General features: G+C 47.3%; 1 long non-coding RNA gene across 1 annotated transcript in view; it reads left to right on the plus strand.

Annotated features, from left to right (window-relative positions):
• Positions 1 to 6,752: 6,752 nt before the first annotated feature.
• Positions 6,753 to 25,315, plus strand: part of LOC113978232 — a 47,226-nt gene continuing 28,663 nt past the window's right edge. The window contains exons 1-2 of the long non-coding RNA XR_003537513.1: positions 6,753 to 7,040; positions 10,404 to 10,452. This is a non-coding gene — a long non-coding RNA (uncharacterized LOC113978232). The remainder of the gene's footprint in view (positions 7,041 to 10,403; positions 10,453 to 25,315) is intronic.

A 25,315-nucleotide genomic window follows, 5' to 3' on the forward strand; every position in this document is an offset into this window, starting at 1 on the left:
CCATGAAAATATACCCAGAATACATCCACAGCTGGCTGCTAGTCCACAGCTGCTGGGCCACACTGAAACCTGAAATAAAATGCCTGTTAACCCACCTCTGCAGACAGGTGGGTTGGCAGCTCTGCTGCACGGGAGTGACTTGGGTGCCATGTTGGGGTGGGAGGAGTGGAGAAACACAGCTGAGCTGCTTAAAATAGCCAGGAAAGGACCCTTAGTCCTTTCTTGCCTTGTTCCCTTCACATTCACAAATGTTCATCTCTGTCTCTCCTTTTTTCCATCCTTCCTAGGGGCGATGACTGACAGATTAATATATGTCTAGCTACGTGTCTTAGAAATCAAAAGGAAGGTGCTGTCAGAATCGCTTGTCAGAAAATGAGATTAGGCACACTTGTCATTTGCTGAGGATTGCAGTCTTTCAGAGATAAGGTTGCATTTAATGAGTGTAAAAAGCCTCCTTGTGAAAAAGGGGGTGGTGCAGGAGAGAGAGAATGATTATTTTTCTGGTGTCAGCTGAGTGCTTTATCATATAACTTGATAGCGTGGCACCCTGGCAGGCACTGATAATGGTTGCTGGGGCTATTGCACCTCTTCAGCTGCTCTGCAGCTTCAAAAGTGATGACTTGTTACCTGCTTTTAAACTCTCCTTGGATGTCGAAACCCACTATCCTGAGGGAAAGAAGCAAAAGCATGTACAGTGTGTTTTAAAGAAAGACCTGTGAAAACACACAGCATAAAGGGAACGTGCTAAATGTATGGCCACTTTCCCCAGCAAACTAGAAAGAATACTCAGCGGGTTTCGGTGAAATATGGAACTTGTCTGACAAGTGAAGGATAACTAATGAGAAACAGAGCTGTATCCCACTGAAACCAATTGTGTTTTGTTATGGAAAATATTTATCAAGCTTTTTTTTTTTCCATTTGTTGGTTCTCCTAACAGTGCCATAATAACTCCTCTCATGTATGTGATTCGGTTTCTCTCATATACATCTCAGTTATTTAAATCTGCACTGGGGTGGGTGTTTTTTGGTTATCAATTGGACATTATCATCTTGTACATGAATATTTTAGGTGAATGTTTCATTCATCAAAGTAATGGTCATTCTTTTGCCAAGTTAACGTCTTTGCATGGTTTAGAAGCTGACTAAAGGTACAGATTTATTGTTCATAATCTGCTATCTAAATATGAGCTGACAGTCAAAAATGGAATTTATCTGTTCAGCAGAAGAGCCCCTACATTAGCTACATGGTTTTGCAACAGTATTTCTTGCCTTGGCACACCTCTTTGAAAATTATCCTTGGAAGAAGAGATTTCTGTCGTATATTCTCCTCATCAAATGAGATGTGATTTTCATTATTTTGCTTGAATGTTACAAAATGAAAGAAATTACTTGATTGGTTTATGGTGCTGATTCAGCATTTTCTGGCCTAAAAATGACCTGGATGACAGAATGGGATTCCAGCACACAATAATGGATGCTTTATTTGGTGATAAGAAAGTCTCTTCTTCTGACTGAGAAGAAGAGAATGAAAAATATTTCTCTTATTAGGTGATTCAGTACCCAGATATTGACAGACAAATTAATTTGAAATACTTCTTCAGTTGCAGAACCTGCTAGCAGGCAGAAATTAGGGGAGGATAATGGCCACAGCTTTCAAGTGGTGCATTTATGAAGTGTACTACAGAAGTGCTGGTAGATGGGGAAGAATTTATATTTTATCTTCTTACCCAGTGATAGGATCTTATGTTCCAGGTTGGGCTGCAGTGTGGGAAGCAGCTCAGAGCCCAGCAAGGCCTCCAGGAGCTAACCCCTGCTCCATCATGTATTTAGTACCTGGGAACTCAAACTACAGGAAGGATTATAGAGGAAGATATAAAATTATTGTGTTTTTTGACTGAAAATTTCAGCCAGGAGTCAGTCTGGGGATTCTCGCTCTTCATGGTTGTCCATGGGAAGGAAAGATGACACTGGTGTTCACCTCTGGGAGTGAACACTGGAGAAGCCTGTGGGAAAAATGGCTTCACACAGTAGGACAGTTGGGATTTCTCTTCGGTGCAGCACATGGGTTCAGAAAATTATCCAATCTCTCCACATGTGCAAATCTGGGCTAAATTCTGTCCTTGGAAGCAGTGGAGACCACTTAGTATTTTATAGGGCCAAGCTGTAAGGAGAGGGAAGAGAGAGCAGCCCTATTGTTCCCTGAGCCCCACTTTTTATCTTTGTTTCCATTTGAAACCCTAATCATAAAACTGCCTGCAGAGCAGTTGCCTTGCTGTTCCTCTAAATGAGAATTCCAGCTTTTATGCTAATTCAGTTTCAGGTTTCTTTGAACCTGCAGTTTATGGGCCTCTGCTTAAAACTGCAATCTGTTCTGCATAAAAGAAGGGATTACAAACGGGTTTAGTTTTGCGAATGCTGCAGAAAAATAAAAATAATAAAAAAAAAAGTTGCACTGTCATTAATATGCTCTCGCCAAAGTTTTGTGCTCTGTCAAATAAAAAGCGTTACTTATATGGAGGCTTAGCCAGGGATGTTCTACATCCAGTTTCCTTCTCAAAGGGGTATTTGCTGTTTGTGTCACCCTTTCCCCACAGGAGTGCTCTGTCCCTGCTGGAAGGGGTGTGGAAGGAGCATCGCTTTCATCCTGTGCCAGGAGCACCAGGAGCACCCGCCCCAGGGCCGGGCTGCACACAAACATCCCTGCCCAACCCAGCAGAACCTGCCCTCACCACCATTTACTGTTACTGGCATCTGTCATGACCTTTTTACAGCCTAACCCAGGGGTGATTTCGCCGTTGTCGAGGTCACTGTTGAGAACAGGTCCTTTTCCTGAACCTCCTAAAGTGTTGAGTTTAAGTACCTTCTGGCTGGGACATTGTGCCGTGGCTTGTGTTCGGAGTCATAAACCTCTCTGATAGCTCCATAAATTGTTTTCTTGGGGAAAAGACCCTGCATCTCCTACCCAGTAATGGAGAAAATCATGTATGTTTTCAGAGCATTATGAAGGACTTTATAAGGCACAATAATCACGCTCCAAACTCAGACACCGTGCTGTCTTCTGGGAAGGTTAGCAACTTAATGGAAATATAAATGTTTCCAGGCTTTGACAGAATACCAAAGAATTGGAATATCCAGTTCTCATGTTGCCAGGAAAAAAAGCCGCAGAACCTTCCAGGTGAGGTGAGGTTTGCCATAAATAATTTAATCCAATATAATCTGCTGTAATTTCAATATTCATTTGGTCCTTGTGCCAGAGATGGGTAATTCTTCTTTGGAATTACTCTGTGACTTGGAAACGAATGTCTGCTTCCCTGCCTGCTGTCTGGGCAGCTTTAGGTCATTTTTATAAAATACTTGGATCTGCAAACCTCTTCCAGAGAGTGAAAGATCTTGAAATTACTTTTGATCCAAGTTCAGTGCACTTCATTTGGCTGTTGTCGTGGCAGAAACAAATGTCGACGCTGACAGAGACCACAGACATATGAAAAAAATCCTGGCAAAGTCCCACATAGATAAGAGACAGAAGGTTTCAAAAGCCTATCCAGGCATAACCTAAAACACAGGAAAATATTGCTGTCAGGAAAAGGGGAAGCTTAATCCAAAGGCCGTTGAAATCACTGAGGGGAGAAGGGGTCCCTTTGATTTAATTTGGCTTTGGGTGAATTTCCAAACTCCAAATTTCTCATTCAGAATTACACAACACATTCTGTGCATGTGTAATGTTGTAGCAGGAAAACAGAGGTCCTCAACTTGTCTCTAAGGCACAAATAATGAACATAATGAGGCCCAGAGCCCTGCCAATAAACCCTCACAGCCCCAGGGAGATGGGCAGGTAAATGCATTTCTGATTCTGAGTATGCTGAGATTTCAGGTGTGGCATCTGGTTAACGTTGGAAAAATCCAGTACAGACAAGTCTGTAGTTTAATCCAGGCTAAATTTATCAAATTAAAGTCTTGTGAGGAGCCTAAGCTTTAATTAGACCTGTTCTTACCATGTCAGGATGTGGAAAGTCTTGACCAAGGTGCTCATAGAGTGTATGAGCTGTCACACCTTGGTATTGTGCATTTAATTCCTCGTCCAGGTACAGCCTCACCATCAGTCCCAGAGTGCTCCGGTTGTTGTACAGAGAACACTCTGCCAGTTTATTGCCTTTATTAATTTATTTTTGGTGGAGACTGGGATCTGCACTCAAGCCATCCATTTCCTTTGCTGAGCTCTGAAATAGCTGATGGGCTGCAATGGCTTTTGGCCACTGTCCACTGTTGATTTCAGAGACCAGACACCACTGTTGGGTTCCTAGAGGAGGAGATGGAAACCACCTCTCTGATGGCACAAGATTATCTTTGCAATATATATTTATTAGATGCAAATATACATGTATTAAAGGCAAAAACCTGTGCAATTTTAACAGCCAAAATCCATGCTCAGTTATGCTGTGGAAATCTAGGGATAACCATGCTGAGGTGGACAGCCCTGAAGAGCTCGTTTCCATTGCTATAACCAGGATCTGAGGTTTGCCACAATTCTTTCATTTTGGCCACAATTCTTTCATTTTCCAGTGGAGACCATTTGCCACAGTTTTACCCAAGAGTTCCCACTGTGGATCAGCCATGTCAGGAAAGCACTGTGGTGTCTGCAACCACAGGCTGAATGTGGCGCTGTGGTGGGTGCCTCTGTCTCTTGTTGTCATTTGATCTTCCCGTGCAGCTGCCCCAGCAGAAACCACCACAGTCAGTGGAAGTGTACCTCAAAAAAGACTCTTGGAGAAGCTGCTGAGAGGGAAAACTGCTCTTAAATGGATCATACAGTGGTGGAATGAGGAACTAATGGGAAATTATTTGCATAAATTCCTGTAGTTCTACATCAGTAGTTGGTCAGAAGGTGTTCTAGTGAGTTTTTCCTTAAGTGTGGCACTTGTGCTTGTGTGGACAGTTCAGACCATGCTTCCCCCATTCCCCTCACACGCTGTGGGGTTTGCTGTGGGCAGGGTCAGTCACCAGAGCCACTGCAGCGTGACCATACCCTGGTCACTGTGACACTGCTCGGGGACAGCTCAGAGCCACACACACACCTCGGTGCCCCAGGGCCGGGAGAAGGGCAGTCCCTCATCATCTCACATCATCCCTGTCCCCGAGGTGAGCCTGGAGTGGGCCAGGACATAAACGTGTCTTTCCAAGCTCCCACTGGATTTTGGGTGTGTAACTCTTCCTGGCTCAGGTGAGGCCAACCAGGCAGCCACAGCTCTTGCTCTGCTCTTGTTTTCTGGCTGGTGTAGGTAGTTCCCATCTTTTCCTTAGGAGAGTCACCTTCTACAGGCTGAGCTCTGCCACGGGGGTTGGGTGAGTTGGGCTTGTCAACCCTGTTTCTGAGGATTTAGCTCAAACCCAAGTGGAACCCACACAAGTTTAATTCCATTAGCACTTCTAGCCCAGTATTGGTTTGAAACCCATTTCAAGATTTGAAACCTTGAAAACACCCTCTGGGCAAGGCCTCACGAGGCCAGAAGCCCTCTCTTTGCCCTTATCCCTTTCCCAGGAAACATCTTGCCATACTATGCCAATGCCACAACTGCCTCTCCTCTTCCCAGGAAACACCATTTGGCTCCGACTGTCGCACTCCAGTGAATAATCATCTACACCATCGTGTATCTGTGTGTTTATGCTCCATGGTGGCTCTTACTAATGTTGTTCTGCGCTTAAGGAAAACCTACAGCGAGTAGGAAATCCACTGCCTGTCCACAACAATGTTCAGTGCTGGGAGCAGCCAGGGGAGTCTCTGCACGGGGGGACCCGGGGAGTCACCACAACTCAGAGAGCAGCCTTGGGGTCCCCGTCAGGCCACCCTGCCTGCAGCCGGGGACATTGGGTTTTTTTCCCAGTTACAATAATAAAAAAAATTAAATTTCCGTTCAGAAACAAAAGAAAAAAATTGCTAAATGCAATACGATGTTTTCGATAGTGTTTCCTCCCGCGGAGCTTTAGCGACTGATGCTCGCGGAGCTTTAGCGACTGATGCTCGTGTGCGTGTGTGCCGTCATCCCGGGGGCAGCGGGGACCGTCCGGCTCCGCATCCGCCGCGGGTCCCTTCGCACCCCTCGAGGAGCATCCCCGCGTCTCCCGGTGGCTCCTCCGGGCCGGCAGAGCCGCGGACGGGGATCGCGGCTCCCGCGGAGCCTCCCCCGCCCCGGACCGGGCCGCCCCCGCCGCGGGGACCCGTCGGAGAGCGGGGCGGGGCGGTGGGAGAAGGCGGAGCCGGCGGGCGCTGGGAAGCGGCTCCGGGAGCGCCGCGCAGTGCGGAGCGAGCCCGGGCTCGGCGGAGAGGAGTCCGGGGGTATCGCATCCCCATCCCGGCCCGGCGGAGCGGCCGCCCCCGCGGGGATTACAGGCTTGCGAGGCTGTTCCGGAGGAGCCGGGGCCGCTGCGTCTCCCCCATGGAATTCACCTGAGCGCGGCCGCGGCGGGAGAGGGACGGCGCCCGGAGGGAGCTCGCTTCGGCTCGGGAGAGAGAGGACGGGCATGACTTTTTAACCAAAACAAAAACAGTCACCCCCTCCCCTAGAAAAAAAGAAAGAAAAAAAAAAAAGACAGCGGAAGAAAAAAACGAAAAAGCCGCCCGAAGGAAGGAAGGGACGCGCTGGACCCGCGGAGGGAGGGAGGAGGCGCCGCGGCCGCACCGCCCCGCACCGCCCCGCACCCGGAGGTGCCGCCGCTGCCCCGGCCGCCGCCGCACATGGTTTTCTTTGTCCTGCTGCTGCTCCATTAAGCGCTCCCGCTCCGCGCCCGCCGCGCTCCCCGCACAGCCCCGCACGCCCCGCTCCTCCCGGGATCCATCTTGCGGGAGCGGGGGAAGGGGTCGGCGGCCCGGGAAGGATGCCCGCCCGCCCGGCCCCCGGAGTTCGCCCCCCGCGGAGGATTAGTTGGGGTTTGGCTGCGGGACGCTGAGAGAGCCGCGCTGGGATCGGGAGTTCCCGCACACCGCCCGCCCCTCCCGCACCGCCATGAGCCGCGGGCCGGCAGCCCCGCGGAGCCCCCGGAGCACAGGTAACGCGGGAGCGGGCGGGGGGCTCCGTGCGGGCCCCCCGTGGATGGAGGGAGGGATGGAGGGAGCGGCCGCTTCTCCCGGGCACACCCGGCCGGGGTGAGGGGGACGGAGGGGCCGCGCTGGCTCCGCGGGCAGGTGCGGGGCCGGTGCAAATGCCGCGCCGTGCCAGCAATGAGTCAGGCTGCGCCGTCTGCACAGGAAATATTTTAGTCATACGTCCCCTTGAATGGCAGCGCATTCCTCGGTGAGGCAAAAAATACTCTTTAGGTCATTTTTTTTTCTGTGTGGTTTGTTGGGCTTTGGTTGGGTGTTTTTTTTTTTTAGCCCAGGGATTGCTGAGTTGTTTCATTTCGCAGTGAAAAGGATTAAGCTGCGCTTGGTAACAAGGGGATTTGTGAGGGAAAACGGCCGAAGTGCGAGGAAGGGAACTGTGTGTCAACAGCTCCGGCTCTGTCTGTGCAGGAGCCGGGGAGGGGGACCCCGAAACCGAGGGGGCTCGGAGGGCAAGAACACCCCGGATAGCCCGGGGCGCCCGACCCGGTGCTGTCCCCAAATATCACGGTGCCAGTAGACACTGTCTGCTCATCTGCCGCTCAAGGAAGACCTGGAAAGATCAGGATAAAGGGGAATGAAGAGAGAGTTGCACTTGGCCGGTGTAAGGGAAGGGATAGCCGAGCTCCTCCGCCGCTTAAACATCCACGTTTGACTACATCGCACCCGCCGTGGACATAAAGGCACTTTGTTGTCTCCACAGATCCCTGTCAGTGCAGAGCAGGGTTTAGGTCAGCACTGCACAGGCACTGAATTTCATCCTTCTGGGATAGTGCTGAGTCGTCGTGGATTTTTAAATTGATTTGGCTTTTTGTTCCTTTAGCGTTGTTGCGTGATGTGACTGCCTGACTGTGGAAAAATAAGAGTTGCGTGGAAATTGATACTCTGTCTGCTGGCAGAGATTGTATTCGCCTGTGTATCACTGGTACATCACCCTAATTGCTATTTTGTATTTAAACCCCAATTTTTAAATAACGGAACAGGCAAGCAAAGTTCCATCTCACCGTTTGAGCCAGTGTTTGGGTTCAGGTTATTTTTATGGCAACGCAGGCAAAGGGTTTGTTTCAAGTTACTCTTCCATTCGGTTGTGCGTGGTCAGTAATGCAAAAGGAGATTCGCTCGTGGGCAAGCTTTGTCTTTGTGAAATTGTTCCTTTTTTATGTATATTGTACGGATAATCATCCCCCAGCTTGCTCCGGAGCCATCCCCGGGCAGGCTGTGTTGTGCACCACGTTATGTCCAAGATGTACCACTTCCAGGTGTCACAGCACGGTTTGTGACTGGTTTATATGATAGCACAGGAAAAGGTTTCACCTGAAAAACCGTGACTTAAAGACAGTCTGTTGGTTTACACTTGGTGTCAGAGCAAAATTCACAAAAAGATGTTTTCCTCTTTGTAGTGCTTGGAAAAATCAAGTAAATGGGCAACTTAGAGCTTCCCTGTGCTGTTTTGTTTTGAAACAGCAAAATAAAGTAATAGCTGAAACTGTAAGAAGTTTGTTTGGTTTTTAACATTGGATTTTTTTCTAAAAAGAAGGACTCATTTGGAGAGTTTTGACTTCAGAGAAAAGCTGCATTTGAAAAGACAACAACAGCTGAAATTCACTGGAAAATGTTTTTAAGCACCCTGATTGGCAAGGGTAGGAAAGCATCGAGCCTCTTGTTGGGCTAATACTGGGCTGCTCTTTAAAGCACATGGCCTTCTTGATCTCTTCAATTTGTGCATTATTCACATATTTTCATTAATTTAGAGAAAGTCGTCACTGCATAATAAATCCATCATTGGGTAATAAATCCAGTGTTTACAAGGTATTTAATCGAGACAAAATGCACCAGCTCAGCTTTTAAATAAGCCAAGCGGTAATCTAGTAAAATCTGTCTAGAAGTCTGAAAAAGAATAAAGCTATTTTTAATAATTAATCGTAGAAATCTTGTCTGTCGCTAACTTGAGGGCAAACAAATTATTTCAGTGTATTGCTGCCCTGCAATACACAGTCTGAGCCGTGTCTACTTATTTATCGGGAGTTTCACAGGGAAGTTTTTAGTGCAGTCGAGATAGCGAACGTCTATGTTGCTTGTCTGATGGTTTTTATTTGGTTCTGAATTGAGAAATTCCTTCCCTTTAATAAAAAAACCCCCACAGCCTGCTTTCCAAAGAGTGTTTTTAATTATTTTTCCTGAATCCAGCAAGAAAAGAGTTTCTAGGAAAAAACTAAAATGTTTCTTGAGTGTTGCATTTTAACCCTGGTTTGGCAGTATTTTGTTACTGAGCACATTTTCCATGTATTTTCCAAAAGCAGCCTGTCTCTCCTGGGGCTGGATCCAAGCTCCAGTCCCGAATCAAAGAGCATTTGTGGGTGCAGAGGTGGGAGAAGTTTAGGCTGTAGCTGGATGTACGCGTGTATTGTGTGTGTGTGCCCAAACGTAGCTGCAGAAACTTAGGGGGTTGTGCTTTTGGGCTCAGGGTGTTTGTAAAATGAACATTTTCAGCGTTACCTTCCCCGTCTGCTTTTGTGCTGTTTGAGTTTCAATGTTTTTTTGTGAAACCCGGGTCAGGCTTTTTATAGCAGGTAAAGAGCTGAACTGGCGCGTTGGCACACGAACAGCAGGAGTAGGCGGGGTACTAACGCAATATTAGGAGGAAAAGCCTCCATGGATAAAGGTGTCTTGATGAAAAAGAAAAGGTTTATTAGTTGACACAGAGCTTGGTGTGAAGATTCAGTTATTCAGAGGAAGGTGAATCCGGCATGGAAATTCTGATCCTAAATACGAACATGCTCTTTATTTTTCAAAGAGTTGGTAGCAGCAGTTGATGGAATTACTTACCTAAGTTATCAGCACTGCTTTGAAGGTGGCAAAAATCGAATGTTGTCACAGTAGGGATCCCAAAAAATACTTTAAAAATTAATTTAGAAACCTGCAGTTCTGGAAATTCCCGGAACTGGGCTGTGTGATTCCAAATCGTGACTCTCTTCCATCGCAAAGTCACTGTCAGAGCGTGTTGGATAACGGCAGCACAAAGATCCAGTTTCCGTGCAGCTGATGTTGAAGAAAAACCCCATTTCTTTATGAAATAGAACCTTTCCAAGGAAATCTCTGCACTGCAGGGCGGCGAAGCACAGCCAAACAGCACCACCTCATGGACACGGCCCCGGAGCCGCCGCTTCCAGCGCTCCTGGTTTTGTCTCCTGATTTGTTTCCCTAAAATATACATTCCTCTGCCTGTGTATAAATACACCGCCGTGCCTCTGGAAATCTATCACTGCTACAAAACGTAACTTTTTTTTTTTTTGTTTTTATTGGTCTTTCAGGCATCTGATGCCAGCTCTGAGAAACTGTTCAACGCTGTCACAAATAAAGGTAAGACTGCAATTCACATCCCCAAACAGATTTTTTTCTTTCTTTCCCCACACGTTTCTTTTCATGGCAATTTCAATGGGAGATGAAATGTAACTTGTCTTGCAGAAATGTCGCAATCAGCTTGTTAGTGCTTTTTATGTTTCTCTGGGTTTCAGACGTGTTCTGTATGCTTGGTAATTGCTTTGCTTAATATAAAATATAGGCTTTAAATAATGCATTGCCTGCCAGGTCAGAATTAATTTAAATAACAATATTAGGGAATAGTTTATTTTACAAATGGCTTTAATTTAAGCTCATTTAAATAACTGTAAGAGTTTTCAAAATGTTTTAACTTGATTGTTACTCATCAGCTCCATGATAGACGTGGAATTATGAATAGCCAATTTGCACTGCTGACAGTAATAACCAGCCAACGTTTAGTATTCACAGGATAATAGTCATAAACCATGGCTTACTGTGCTGTGTGCTTTCTGTAGAGTTAATAAATGATATAGAGGGCCACATTTAAATATTCAGTATCCCATTAATTTCTTCCAAACAGCAATCCAAAGAGAGAGTGGCTAATGATATAACAGTACATTAAGGGAAAACTCACCCTAAATCAGCACCAATGAGCTGCCCTGCAGGGCTGGGCCTGGAGCAGCGTTATTGGAAAGGTTTTGGGCATCCTTTGGTTTTAATTCTTATTTTTGGTTCGGTTGGTGTTTTTGCAAGGAGGGTGGAGGGTGCAGCTCCAGGCAGGAGTTGTGCAAACGAGTGTAATTCAAAGCCTGGAAAATGTGCCAGGTTTTTACCCCACTGTCCTGCCTCTCAATGGACTCAGTAAGGGCTGAGCTTCCAGCTGTAAACCCGGGATTTTGACTGACTGGGGGTTTGGAAGGTCGGAGTCGGTTTGCATTAGAAGAGGCAGGTTTGATTGGTTTGAAATTTGGGTCTGTTTTGTTGGCCAGGTGTGGATTTGCTCGGTGTTTGCCCTGTGTGCTTCTCCCTGGGTTTGGTTTGTTACTCCAGTGGGTCATTCCAGTGTTTTTCTGTGTCTTTTAATTCCACGAAGCTGCAGTGGTTTAACTGGGGACAGAACATGACCCCGTTACCTCTGGGATTCCCATGCTGATCCGCCGCTGCCTCTGAAGTCTTCTGCTGCATATTGAATTATACCTGGATTTAATTGCATTACGGATCCATAGTCCTGTTTTTCATGTATTAGCATCCTTTGGAAGTACAGTCTGGATTATTTCTTTGGTCTAACGAGGTTATCTCACTTGGCAAGCTGATCTATCCTTTGTGATTAATGGCATTTGCAGGTTCCCGGCCCCTCCGGAGGCAGAGAATAGGTGGCACAGCCATTAGAAGGGAAGAGCTGCGTGTCTGGAGTGACCCCAGGCCCCCAAACTACATGTGACTGCATCTTTATATTGCTAATTTGCTGTAAAAAGCTTTGGCATTTGAGCAGCCCTTTCTTGGGGTTGGGCCAGGGCAGGAGAAGCCGAGGAGGCGGTGAATCCACATTCCTGGCACAGGCCTGTAACCAGGGTGAGGGGCTCCTCTCCTCCCCAGGAGGTGGCTGATGAAGAGTAGGCCCCTCTTCCTCTTCCTTTGGTTTTCTTTTTTTGACTCAAACACATTTCCCACATTCTTATTTCTGTTTACTTATGGAGCTTGGTTCCTGGCATCCCTTTGGATGTGAATACCCATGCTTGACAGGGAGCCTTTTCTTCCGAGGTACTTTTCTTTGGTGATTTAGTTCCCTTGAAAGGATTAGGGTTTCTTTGTGTAGCCTAAAATCAACATGGGCTTTTCGAAGCTTTGCTTGGGAAACCATACACAAATAAGCTTTTTAGTTGATGGTAGATTATTCCTTTGCCCCTTATTTCCATCAAAATGGCATCTTTCTTTTCTCCTCCTGAGTTTCCCCTTAAAGCCATATGCTAATTCCTGTTGGTAACATGAATGACAAGGGAGGAATCAATGCAAATCCAGGTGCGGCCAAACTAGGCTGGCTGGTATTTTCTTTTTTTTTTTTTCCCCTTTTTTTTTTCTTTTTTCCACTGGGAGAAAGAGATTAAGGGGAAAGAGGACAGAAAAAGCATAGGGGACAGTTTTGTCAAAGGGATTAGCATTCAAACTACTAAATATCAGGAAAAAGAGCCTCAGAAAAGCTCCCCTGTTTGGAGATAATGTCAGTAATTGCTGGCAGGCAGGTGCAGGGCTCTCACCATGGTGGGGAGGCTGTTGCCTTCTGTAAGTGTGTGCCCTGGGGACGCTGTGGCTGCCCGGGGGCTGTCAGTTTGATATATTCCAAGTTCAAGTTCCCTTTCTGCAGTTCAGTCTGTTTTGCTTCCAAGCCAGTTCTTCCCCACTGTGTGTTGTCCACGGCCGCTTTTGCCAAAAGCAATAAAAGTCACTCGTAAGAAAGGTCAGATTTGCATTGGGCAAATCCTGATGGAACCTTCAGAGCTGCCAGGCTGGGAGGGCTGGGCAGGCTGGCAGTGTCCACAGCCAGCCCTCTCGGAGATCCCACAGCCACCCATGGCTCACACACTGTTTGTTGGGGTTTTTTTTGTCTTACCACTTATTTCCCCCCCTCCCTGAATTATTTATAACTGAGGTAGCAGAAATTACACAAGTAATGTATTTAGGGACAGCAGGTAGAAATCCTGAAGCATTTCAGCTCTTGTATACACATTTTTTCCCCTTTCTGTCATTTAGTTGTGGACTTCAAGGCTGAAGATAAGCTCAAGGAGGGATGGATTAGTGTGGATGTGTAAGGGACAGTCCCTTCCTCAGAAACAGTAAGAATTAAAGAAATCTAGACCAGAATGAAATCACCCCAAATCCTCCCTTGAAGAGCTGGTAAAACCCCTTGAGGAGAAGTCTCTCAGCTCCCATTTAGGAGTTAGTGCCCTTGGAGCTGAACAGGAAGATGCATCCCTGAATCTGGAAGGGTCCTGTGAGCTTTGGGGGGCAGCAAGTGGAGGTTGGGGCCCCTCAGGGCTGGGACACGTGTCAGAGCCGAGGGGTGGAAAGGGCTGTGGGGTTCCCACCTCAGCTCCGTGCTGCCACTGCTCCCAGAGGTCCCAGCCCTGTGCCATGTCTGCAGCAGGCTGGGAATTTGGGAGGGATATGGTTTGGTCCCCAGAGCAGGAATTGCTGCAGCTGCCACTGAAGTGAGTTGTCCCTGCACTCCAATCGCTCTGCAGGGAACACTTCACCTTGTAATGCTGAAATTATCCGGGGAGATGGTTCCCATGGGAATCCAGGTGGCTGTGCTGGGAGGTGAGCACCCAAGGGTCTGGGCCCATGGTAATGCTTGACAAAGGAGCTGTCAACATCTGAATAAATGAGTTGGAGAAGGGCTGGCAGGGAAGTGCATCCCCTGCCTGCAGCTCCCTCCCTCCCTCCCTGCGGGTTGGCCCTTCCAGTTTGGGATTGCTGCTTATGCTCTGTGTGTCTTTGAAGGAACAGAACTGCCCCTTACCCTCTGAGAGTGTCACCTCAGCACCACTAATCCCGGCGAGAGTACAGGGTTTGTTCAGGAATTTTTGTGATGTGATTTCTCAGTGTAATTAAATTCCATTATCTCTTAATAATTTAAATAGACACATCTGAAGCTGCAGAGCAGGCAGCTCGTTCTATGACTGTGTAGTTCATTTATGTTAACTCCCTCCTACGTACCCTTGGAAAACAGCTTTTCCTGGAGGGAGAAATGAGTCCCAAAGTGGTGAAGTTTTCGTTTGTGCCGTATATTGAAGTTTGCCTTTGATCAGAAACACAATTGGGCTGTTAGAGCCTTTTATGTTCAAATTGTTTACAGGATGTTCATGTAAACTTTATGAATCCTTCTGCTGTGTGGCACCACCAGCTGTCAGGGAAATATTTATACTCTCAGCTGGAGGTAGATCAAGGCGTCTGGGTTAGGAGGCTTCACTGGTGGCTGAAATACCAGTCGGATCAAGCTCTGGCTGTTTAGGTGGTTCTACAGCAATATCCTGCCCTGGAAAAACAGTCATGTTGTTGTTCCTCCCCCGTCTGTCTGTGGTGAAGCATTTCTTGAGGATCCTCTACATCTGTTTCTGTAAACAAGTAGGGAGCTGAAGTTGGCAATTCCTCCCTGCTGATGCATTCACAGGAGATCCTTGGCTGTGGAGAGGTGCTCTCACTCTTAAGTAAACCATCCCCACGGCATCTCATGCTGAATGGAAGTGGATCCAGTGCTACCCAGACAGCACGTGTGCAGTGTTAGCATGGTCAGTGGGCCTGAGAACTGGCTGGGGTTGCCTCCCTCCTTTCTAGGGGTCTGTAGGAACCCACAGAACATCCTCACTCACTTGGGGTGTGTTGTCAGCATTGCTTTCAATTTGTGGGGTGGCTGCTCTCCACATATGTTGGCTCTTCTTGGTGCTTCTTCTCAGTGAAACGCTTCTCCCTCACTTGCTCTGGAATCCCTGGAGCAATCCCAGCAGTGCAGGGAACCAGGTATGGGCCAGCAAACCTCAGGGACTGCTGAATCACACCAGCTGTCCCCCTCTGTGGTGGATCCCATGGCTCACCCTCCCCAGGGGACACCCTGGCCGTGGTGTCTCCCGGCCTTTCCGGTGGTGGCTTTGAATCACTGGTTTGCCTGTGGTTTCATGGGTTTCAAATGGCTTTTCAGTATTTTCCATGTGAAAGTTCAGTGTCTCATTAGTGAGGGACTGAGCTCTGGAAAAAGCCTCTGGTTTGGAGAGTCCGTGTTCCTGGTACCCGTGAGTTAAATTAGAAGAGCTGGTGTGTCACTTCACTCCGACTTCCGAGCCAGGCAGAGGGAAAGGTCGATAAATGTCTGGAGATGGTGTTTTGTTCTGGTACACAAAGGAGTTGAGGCAGTTACTCCTGTGCCAGGAAGGCTTTATCTGAGCAAGGAATTTGCTCCATAACATCCCTGACAGCGGCATCTCCAGAGCACAAACCCCTCCTCACCATCCCTACTCTTTCCATGCCCCTTCTTCTCTACGTGCTGGTGGCTTTTTGACTGGGCTGTGGCAGTCAGGTGGGGTGTGGGGTGCCAGAGCTTTGGGATCCCAGTGCTGGGAGACTCCAGAGCTGTGAGATCCCAGTGCTGAGAGACTCCAGAGCTGTGGGATCCCAGAGCTGGGAAACTCCAGAGCTGTGGGATCCCAGTGCTGTTCTGTAGCTGCAGGATAAGGTTGCTGGATAATGTGATGTGCCCAATGTGCCCATGGGGACAGGTGAAAGTCCAAGGTAGCCTCTTCCACATCCTTTTGGATTCTTAAGTCTTAAAAGTTGTGATTTTACTAACAGGAGCCTTTCAAGGCTTCACTGATAACTTTAAAGTTAGTGACTCAAAACAAGAGCAGAGAGCAGCCAGCATGGTACAAGCACCTGTAGGCACTGGCTTTTCTTGACCAAAATAGCAGAGGGAGGCAGTTGGAAGTGTTGTCCTGGGCATCCCTGCCTGTTTGGGCTGGTATCAAGTCCCCTTTGGGATCACTTAGTGATTATATTCCCCCAGGAGTTCATTTAAGGCTGTTGATTTTAGCAAAGTGAAACTATTCCAGTCTTAGGGAGCAAAATGGCAATATTTACTAACACATAATTGTATTTGTTCTGGAGGGAACGTTTGTTTTATAGATTAGCCCACATTTGGTTTACTCAAAGAAGACATCAGTGTTGGACTGTAAAATTGTGCTAATCAGTTCAAAAGAATGTGGAAAAATTCTTGGGGTAGGAGTGTTTTGGTGACAAAGATCCTGCCTCAACATACCTGCAGTGAGGGAAGTCCAGGCTGGAGGCTGGTATGAGATTTCATATGCAGAGCATCCTGCAGACCTCCCATATCTGGCCTTCTGTTAGTCTCTCCCTTGTAATAAAATGTTATTTTCTCTGAAAATGTATGTTTATTTAACTAGGTCTCTTTTTGCTTCACAATCTGGATTCCATTCAGTCAGTTACCACTCCAATTAACTAACAATTATTTAACATTAACAGTAATTACAGACGCCAGTTAAGCGCCTACAGATGTCAACTGTTAGCTTTGTACCTAATCACTCAATGAAATGGAGAAAGTTCAACAAACATCAATTAGCCAAGCAATTAGTATGAGGTAGGAAAGAGCATGTTATCGTGTGTGAGCTGATTCAATTTATTTTATTTTGTCAGTAAAACACACACAGGCAGACAAGCAGCAATAAGTTGCTGAGATTAGATAAAGCTGTATTGTTTTGCTGTTTATACAAGGGTTTTTTTCCCCCCTCCTATTCTTTCCCTTACATAACTTCAATGTGCTTTGCCAGGCGTTTGTTATCTTATCAAATACACTTCATTTCCACTGGAAAAGCACAGCAGTGTCATTGGCCAAGGCCCTTTGCACCAGGTTTACACCAGCAGTTCTGTCACCTTAGCAAAGCTAATCCTGTGAGCAGGCTTAACCTGGGAGTGGGTTTAACCCACGTTAAGCCAAGGACCACGTAGACACCGAGGTGCTGACGCAACGGGGACGTGGTTGTAGATCAAACTGAACCATGGGAATGGGCTCCTTCATGGGGTTTGTCCATCCGTGTGTTTAACGTTGAGACTGGATTGACTCCGGCTCCACAACACCTTGCTGGGGTTGTAGGAGGACAAAAGGGCTTCCTCCCAAGGGTGTGTCAGCAAACAGGGCCTGGGCTGGCCCAGCTCAAGGGAGGGAGCAACCTGAACGGGGAGGTTTCCATCAGTGTTACCTGCAGCCACCCTGGGGAGCAGCAGAGCCTCCAGCAGCACCCTGTCACTGGATGCTGGATATTTGTGCCCGTGGGGCTCAAAAATTAGAAAAAAAAAATAGTAGGAATGGGCTATGAATTAACTTTACCTTCAGAAAGAAGAGGTTCTTTCCCAGCCACCATCCAGGCTGTGCTGCCAGCCTGGCTTTCAAGCCTGTTTGAAGTCAGTGGAGCTGTGCACGGAGTGCTCAGTGTGTGGGGTCGGTGCACGTGGGGTGTCCGGGCTTCCCAAGTACCCAGCTGTGCCTCTGACCCACCAGTTCACCCCCCGAGGCCCTTCTTCTGCAGGATCTGATGTCTTCTCACTTGGCACAGTTGCACAGCCTGAGCAAGGGGTGTTAGACATCCAGCTACTCTTAATGTAAAGAAAAAAAAAAGCACTCCAAAGTATCTCACATCCTACAGTCTTGACACTCTGGATGTCAGTGGGAGTTTTGCAGGGATGTCTATAGGAATTGTGGGCTCTTTTTTTCCTTTTTTTTAAATGAAGTCTTCATAGCTGCTTAAAACCAAAGCAAAGAGGCTATTTTTTTTTCTTCCAGTTCTCAACTGTCCCCCAAACAAGAACGTCTTTTGCCTTCAAAAAGGTTGGACAGGGCTTGGAGCAACCTGATCTAGTGGAAGATGTCCCTGCACAGGGCAGGGGTTGGAACAAGATGAGCTTTAAGGTCCCTTCCAACCCAAACTGTTCTATGATTCATCACTGCACTGACATATTTTAAGTGTTTCTCTGCATAAAATAATCCCACAAAGTCAGATATTATTTTATCATGCAGTCTGCCCACAAAAGTCCATATGAATTAGTGGTTGTTTTCCAAAGTGTGGGAATAGGAGCGGAGAACCACAGGCACATCTCGCTGTTGCTTTCCAAAGTCTCAGCTTTTTCTTTTTTTCCTAGAAAAACAGAGTCTGAACATGCGAAGAAACTCTTCAATGTGTGACCTGAGTGCAATAATATTTGTCTGAGTAGGCAGAAAAACTGAAATGGAGCCTCCAAGTGAGAGCTGCCACGTTCATTCTGGTGGCAAAGAAGACTTTGTGAAGGATGATACTTTAATCTGGTGAATTTTTAACTTTCTTGTGGCTCAGTGGAAATTATCCAAAGGAAAAGGCAGGGCCTTGTCACAAAGGGACACTGAGGTTCTCAGGATAGGGAGGGAGTTGTGAGGGGCATTTCTAGTCTCAAGGAGCAGAATAAACAGCCCCTGATTTGTCCTCATTTTGGCTTCAGCCCAGTATTGTCCTTCATTGCTCCACTGACTTCAGACACTTGTTAACACTGAGATTTACTGAAGTGCTCTGCTGGGTGAGTAAATCCTGGGACACCCTGGAGACTCTCAGCCACCCAGGCATCACTGAGAATTCCTTTTTTCCTGTCCCTGATGGATCCTGGTGACCGAGGGAGGCTCGAACCCCTTTTGCTGGTCCCTCTGCCCGCCTGGTCCTGCAGTGTTCCCCCACTGTGTTCCCCCACCTGGCTGCTGTCCTGGCTTTGGGCAGCAAAGTTGGGCTGCATGAGGTGAGTGATTTCTCACCAGAAACCCAAACACAGCAAAAAAAAAAAGGGGGATAATTTTTCAGCTGAGTTGCTTGAGTGAAAGGAGGAGAGGGGGGTAGAGACAGCCCAGACAAGGGCAGAGGAGCTGCCCTCACCTTGGTGCTGGGGCATCAGCCCAGTCACAGCACAGCTTCACCTGCCATCACCTCTTCCCCTGGAGTTTGTCCAAGGCATCCAGTTATTCAGTGTAACAAGAACTGCTTTCCCAGCTAGGTATGAGTGGCTGAGAGAGGCCTCAAGTGTGTGTCTGAAAGGGCCTTGCACAGTGTTCAATCTGTTTGAAAAAGCCAATGTCAATGTATAGTTAAAAAGTGGCAAACAGAGGAGCAGATAAACTGATTTGATTGCCTTTTAGAGCAGTTAATGGCCTTGACTTACATATGCTGGGAGAGCAAGGCAGGAACTGGGAGCAAGGTTCCTTCCATAATTAACATAGAATTGTAGAATCCCAGAATAGTTTGGATTGGATGGGACCTTAAATCTCATCTCATTCCGTCCCCTGCCATGGGCAGGGACTCCTTCCACCAGCCCAGGTTGCTCCAAGCCCCGTCCAACCTGGCCTTGGACACTTCCAGGGATCCAGGGGCAGCCACAGCTTCTCTGGGCAACCTGTGGCAGGGCCTCCCCACCCTCACAGCCAAGAATTTCTAAGCCAAAAATACTGTTGTAGAAACACCTTTTTCTTTTCTTTTTTTTTTTTTTTGGAGCTGAAGACCTACACTCACTAAAGGATGTTCAGAGTGGGACCAGGGGGGACTTTCCAAGTCTGGGAGCACAAGACTCAAAACTCCACCAGAGCTGGAATCTGTGTTTATGCAGCAGGTTTTCCCCTGGCACTTGAAGTGCTGGCTTAAGGCACCCTTGCAGCTTGCCCTGACCTCTCCAGAGCCACCTGGCTTATTCTTGCCTCCTGTTCCCAGCCAGAGGAGCTCCCCAAAATCCCCTCTTACCCCCTCACCTGTCGTGATCCAAAAGTCACTCACAGTCTTTGGAGCATGGGCTGAACCACCTCCTTCCTCAGCCCCCCTGGGAGCCTTGCACTGGGTCCCTCTGTGCTCTATGGGTCCTTCATGGGTTTTCACAAACATTTTGGGGTCGGGAGGGGGATCTGGAGGACTTGGGCCACGTGTGTGGCGAGGGAGGTGGGGAAGAATCCTTGGAGGAAGAACCTGTGGAGCGGGATGAGGTGCAACACTGCTGGGCTCCCACAGCCATTTGGTGCTGTTTCCAAATATTTCAAGTTAGTGGGCACTTTTGGAAATTAGAGTGGCTTGTAATAGAAAACAGCTGCTGCAGAACAGGCTGAGTCCTGAGGAAAAATGACTCCGTGGAAATAGGTCTGCTGAGTAATAAAGCCACAAATAGATACTTAGTTCATTTACTAGGTTGTTAGTCCCACAAGCACTGAAACTTCATTTGTTGAAAGAAACAGCATTATAAAAATCAAAAGCAGATGAGCAAAGGCCTGGTTTTACTGCTGCTGGCTGGGTTTTATTGCTGGGGGTTGCAGGCCTGGAGCCTGTGCAGCTTTCAGCAGGTGTGGGAGCTGCTTGGGGACCTCAGCACCAGTTTGTTCTGTGCTGGGATAATAACTGTTGGGGTTTTTTTGCTTTTCTCCTTGCTTGTGTTGCTGAGATAAGTGGCTATTAAAATCTGACTTTGGCAGCTTTTCAGTGCTGGGCAGGACCTGCTGCCCCCGAGGAGGGGTGAGAAGCTGTGCTGGCAGCACAGCACCTGCTGTAGATCAAAACCTCAAGGCTGGGTCAGCTTTGGAACTTCAGGTACCAGCTCTCCTTGGCACCCTGGGTTAGGGTGCCACAGAGAGAGTGTTGTCATTAAGGGAATTACTGTCCCAAGGCAGTTGATCTTCAGGTTTTTTTGGTTATTGGGGGCAGTGACACTTCAGGCTGTGACAGATGGAAAGTCTGATAAGGATATTGAGTTTCTGAGCCTTCTGAGAGAGAAGTGCTGAAATTTTTCCTCTCCCATCTGATTGCATCGAGGTGAGGTACCTAAACTGTACTTTAGGTGCTCCTGACACTCTTCCTGAGGTCCGAACAGGTCTCATGTAGTTATGGGAGAAATGGGGTGAACTCATGGGCTCTCACTTCTTCATCAAAAAGGCAGAGGAATGATCTTGGTCTTCATTCTGGTCTTCATTCTTTGCTAGAAGTTCAGTCTTGTGTTTCTAATAATAATGGCCCATCTTCGCGAACGAAGATTTGGGGAAAGGTCTTTTTACCTTTCCAGCCTGCGCAATGGATTTTTTAGGTGAGACACAGCCTGCGCTGAACTGAGCCCACCCTTTAATCCTAAGGTTCATCTGCCGGGGCCAAGCAAGCTTGGACAATGGCAGTGAGGTCCTCAGGACGTAGGTTTGTTTAGAGTGTCCTTCTCATAGATGGATGGCCACACAGGGCTAACGACCTCCATCAGGCCAGGAGACTGGGATTTGAACCCGTGGTCACAGCAGTGAGAGTCCTGCACGCTAACCACTAGGCCACCAGGGGTCTCTTGTGTTTCTAACTCCCTATGAAATGGGTGTTGATTTGAAGCTGAGGATTGTTGCTGTATGAATAAACAGCCTCCAGAGTCCTTGGGATCTGGGAAGGATTTACCATGTGGATGGAGAAATGGAAAGGTTGTCAGGGTTTTGGGAAGAGCAGTGTGGAAGGGTCCTGCTGACCATGTTCTCTGAACACATACATGGATGAGAGCACGCTCAGGAACAATCCCAGCAATCCTGAAATTCCAAATACATCCTCCTTCCCCATTCCAAGAGAAACCCCATGGTTCCATCAGACGTGTTTAGAGCAGACCACTCTACCCTGATTGCTTTGCAGACCGTGGTTCTTGAGTGACTGGCTCATTATAACCCAGTTCATACTTGAACAGTCGTGTCTGATTGCAGGTGGGTGAACAACCCTTGGAATACACCAGGAGTTGCTTGCATGTGGTCAGAGGGTGTAGCTCACACTGGCACTCCTTGTGTCACTGTGCCTGTGGTGCTGCTCCCTGTGCATGAAGAGATGTCCCATCATCTGCAGCCAGACCCACAGCCATGGCCATAGAAACAGGTCCCCAGGACCATGTTTGGTCCAAGCTCCAAGAGGAATCATAACCTTTGGGTAAAGAAGCTCATACTTGAACACTTGAAAGGTTAAAGCAAACCCAACTGGCTCTGTGGATTGAATTAGAAAACTCTCATTTGTTTCTGTGTTGCAAAGATCATTTTTCATGTCTTACAGCTTTTCTTTGTGCTGTGGTCAGTTTTCCTTCCTAAAACTTGGCAGTTGTAGCTGCTCCTGTGTTTTCCCAGTAGTTTCTCAAGATAATTTGTGCCCAAATTGGCAACCTGTGAATTTGCACTCGGAGGCAGAAGAAACAAGAGTGCTCAGCTCTGCTGAACCTGGTGGAGTCACCAGTGCTTGTCGTGGGGAGTGTTTTCCTTTGTGTGCATCTGTATCAATATTTTACAAAAATAAGTATCCTCCCAAAGTGACCCTCTGGAAGTGTTCAAGGCCAGGTTGGATGAGGCTCTGAGCAGCCAGGGCTAGTGGGAGGTGTAGAGGAGTTGGAATGAGATGATCTTTAAGGTCCCTTCCAACCCAGACCATTCTATGATTCTTAAGAGATCGTGGCCAGACACTGTTGGGCCCTAGGATGCTGTGTGCTCCTCCTGTGGTGCAGACAGCATGGGATGTAAAGTCTGAGCAGGGAAAACCCAATTTGACCAGTCAGACAAATCTGAACCGCTCCCCACAGCGGGTGCAGTGGTGACCAGCACGACGGTGTCTCGAGATAAACTCTGCAGAGCCCGGTCCTGTGTGATGTTAAATGTGTTTGTGGGCACTGTGGGTGTGAGTCCAACTCACTGCCCAGTCTCACAGACACCAGGTGAAACCCACAGAGCTGCAGAGAGGACTTGTTCCCTACCCTTGTGCTCCTCAGGTTGCTCCCCTGCCTTTGGCATCGTGTGAGTTGCGTTGTTGGGGTGATGGATCTCGATTGAGATGTTTTTCCATCTGCTTTCTGTACCTAATGCTGACTCTTATTTTTGAGTTATCACTCTGCAGACCACCTTTGGCCCTGTTTGCAAAGCCCCTCACTCTGGGCACACCAGGCCCACGGCCAGGACTTGTGGGAATCACTGTAATGTGATTAAATGCTGATAATAATCATCTGGCAAGCTGTTCCACTTGTCTGCAAAGGGCTGGGTGATATGTGCACATGGGACAAGTCTGTGCATCTTTTGAATTAATAGGAAAATGAAGTTTGCCTGCAATCCAGCCCGTAGTAAATTAACACCTTGCTTAAATAGTTAGCTGACAACTTGAATGGGGGGGGGGGTGGCATTGTAATAGTTAAGCTGGTTTTCTCTGTCTTCACATGCCCTGTCCGGCATCTCCTCCTATTCAAATAACCTAATTGCTCTCCAGCCTTTCAACAGCACATCATCTTAGCTCCTTGCTGCCAAGATGGTTGTTCACCTCAAGGCCTCATTATGTTTTGCCACTGTATCAGGGGCCAAAAATAACTTGGCAATATCTGCTCTCAATGACAAACAAATAATTGGGTGAAGCTGCCACAGACCACTGTGTGCAGAGCCCCTAATTAGAGCAGCCCCCAGACCACCTCCTTGGTGTCACAGCAGGTCTGCAGAGAGTGGGACACAGGGTGACAGCCTGGGCATGGTGTCCTGGGGGTGCAGATAGTGGGGGGTGTCTCCTCAGCAGCCCAAGACAAGTCACTGTCATTTTCCTGCATGGAAATAAAGGCTTAACAAAACCATTAAAAAGAATAATAATTAAAAACAATGACACGCACACTGTCACCTGACAGGGTTTGTGAGTGTGTCAGCAAATGATCCATCTTCCTCTTTTAATCCAATATTATAATTAATTTAAAGTTGATTGCTGTGCATACTTAAAAATTGGATTAGCCAGTAACTTGTTTCTAATGATGTTTTTTATTGCTCTGGCAGTTTACACAAAAGCCATGAAATTGCTTGCCTTTGGAGCTTGTTAATGTGTCCTGAGGAGGCAGGACCTGAGATGGCCTGTGCCAGGGTCCCCAAAAGTGAGGTGTCCCCAGTGGGATGTGGTCACTCTCCTGCAGCCCTTTGGATCTCTCCAGCTGTGTCTTTCTGTGATTCCATGAGCAGCTGGTATTACTAATCCTGTGTGACTTAGTGGATGTGATAAAATAGTGGCTGCGTTCACAGGTGTGTGGGAGACCCTGTGACTCTTCATTTCCTGGAATTGCTCCTTTTTAAACGCTGATGTTCCCTTTTCTGTGCTGATGAGTGAGTAGCAAGTCGGGATTTTCAATCACATCAGTCCAGGTGTGTGTGCCCAGGTCACACCACCTGGAATTAGGATGTTCCTGCTCAAGTGCTTGTTCTTGCTCAGACAGCCCATGTTGGGGAGCAGATTGTGAGGCAGAGGGAGCAGCAGCATTAGGGTATTATGGAAAGTGGTTGAAAAAGATGCTATGGGGGGATTTTACTTGTTTTGGCAAAGAATCTGTAGCATTTTTCTGCAGTGTTTTATTATTCTGCTGCTGCCAGCAGTTAGAACTAGGAGTGGTCTGAAAAATCTGGGCAGTTAGGAAAACTTCAAAGTTTAAGATCAGCCTAGTTTGTAGGTAAAGGTCTGCCTTTATAATTAACGTGTCCATGTTACTTATTTTAGTAATCATATTATGGATAAAGTAATTTCCAAAAGCAAACACGCAGGAAGCAAGAAATAGGATTCTGTCTCTTAGCTGATTCTTCAGAAAATGATAAACAGACTTTAGCAGTCTGCATTTAAATATTTAGGATTTATGTGCTTTCCTTTGGCTAACCATGGAACATGAGCACTGCTTAAAACCTGAAGTTTATTGCTGGGCTTTCATGTTCTCTCTGCAACTTAAACTTTGTCCTTTGTAGACAGAGTGAGTCCATTCTCTTAGGCTGTGGTTTTAATGTGGAAAAAGCATGTAGATAACTTGCTCTGACAGGCAGAAGGTAAATGATTTCTCTACATCTCAGGCAGGTTGGACTGTTTTTTTGAAAAGAAAGAAATTGCTTATACTCTATTTACCTTTTCCCCTGAGGAGTAAACGGGAGGTGGAGGCACCACATACTTTCTGACATGTTGTATTTGAGTTTTCCCTTCGTTGCAGCAACACATCAGCCAGGAGTGAATTTCCTGGGGGTGGTTTGGTGGTGCAACGTGCTGAACCTTGCCTTGTCAACAGGCACATTCCTGGGATTTCATGCAATAGCAAGTGTGGTGTGAAATGGGAGCTTCACGGAGTAATAACTCATGTTGAGCTGTGGAGATCAGGAACAAACAGCAGCAGGGGCTGAGCTGCTTGTGTTTAAGTGCAGAACTTTAAGTTGGAATGAGTCCAGAGGACGCCATGAAGATGCTCCAAGGGCTGGAGCAGCTCTTGCTGTGAGGAAAGCCTGGGAGAGCTGGGGTGTTGGAGAAGAGAAGGCTCCAGGATGACCTTATTGCAGCCTTTGAGTGCCTAAAGGGGCTCCAAGAGAGATGGA

This window comes from Neopelma chrysocephalum, unplaced genomic scaffold (genome assembly GCF_003984885.1).
Source record: "Neopelma chrysocephalum unplaced genomic scaffold, ASM398488v2 Primary Assembly neopelma1_299, whole genome shotgun sequence".
NCBI lineage: Eukaryota > Metazoa > Chordata > Aves > Passeriformes > Pipridae > Neopelma > Neopelma chrysocephalum.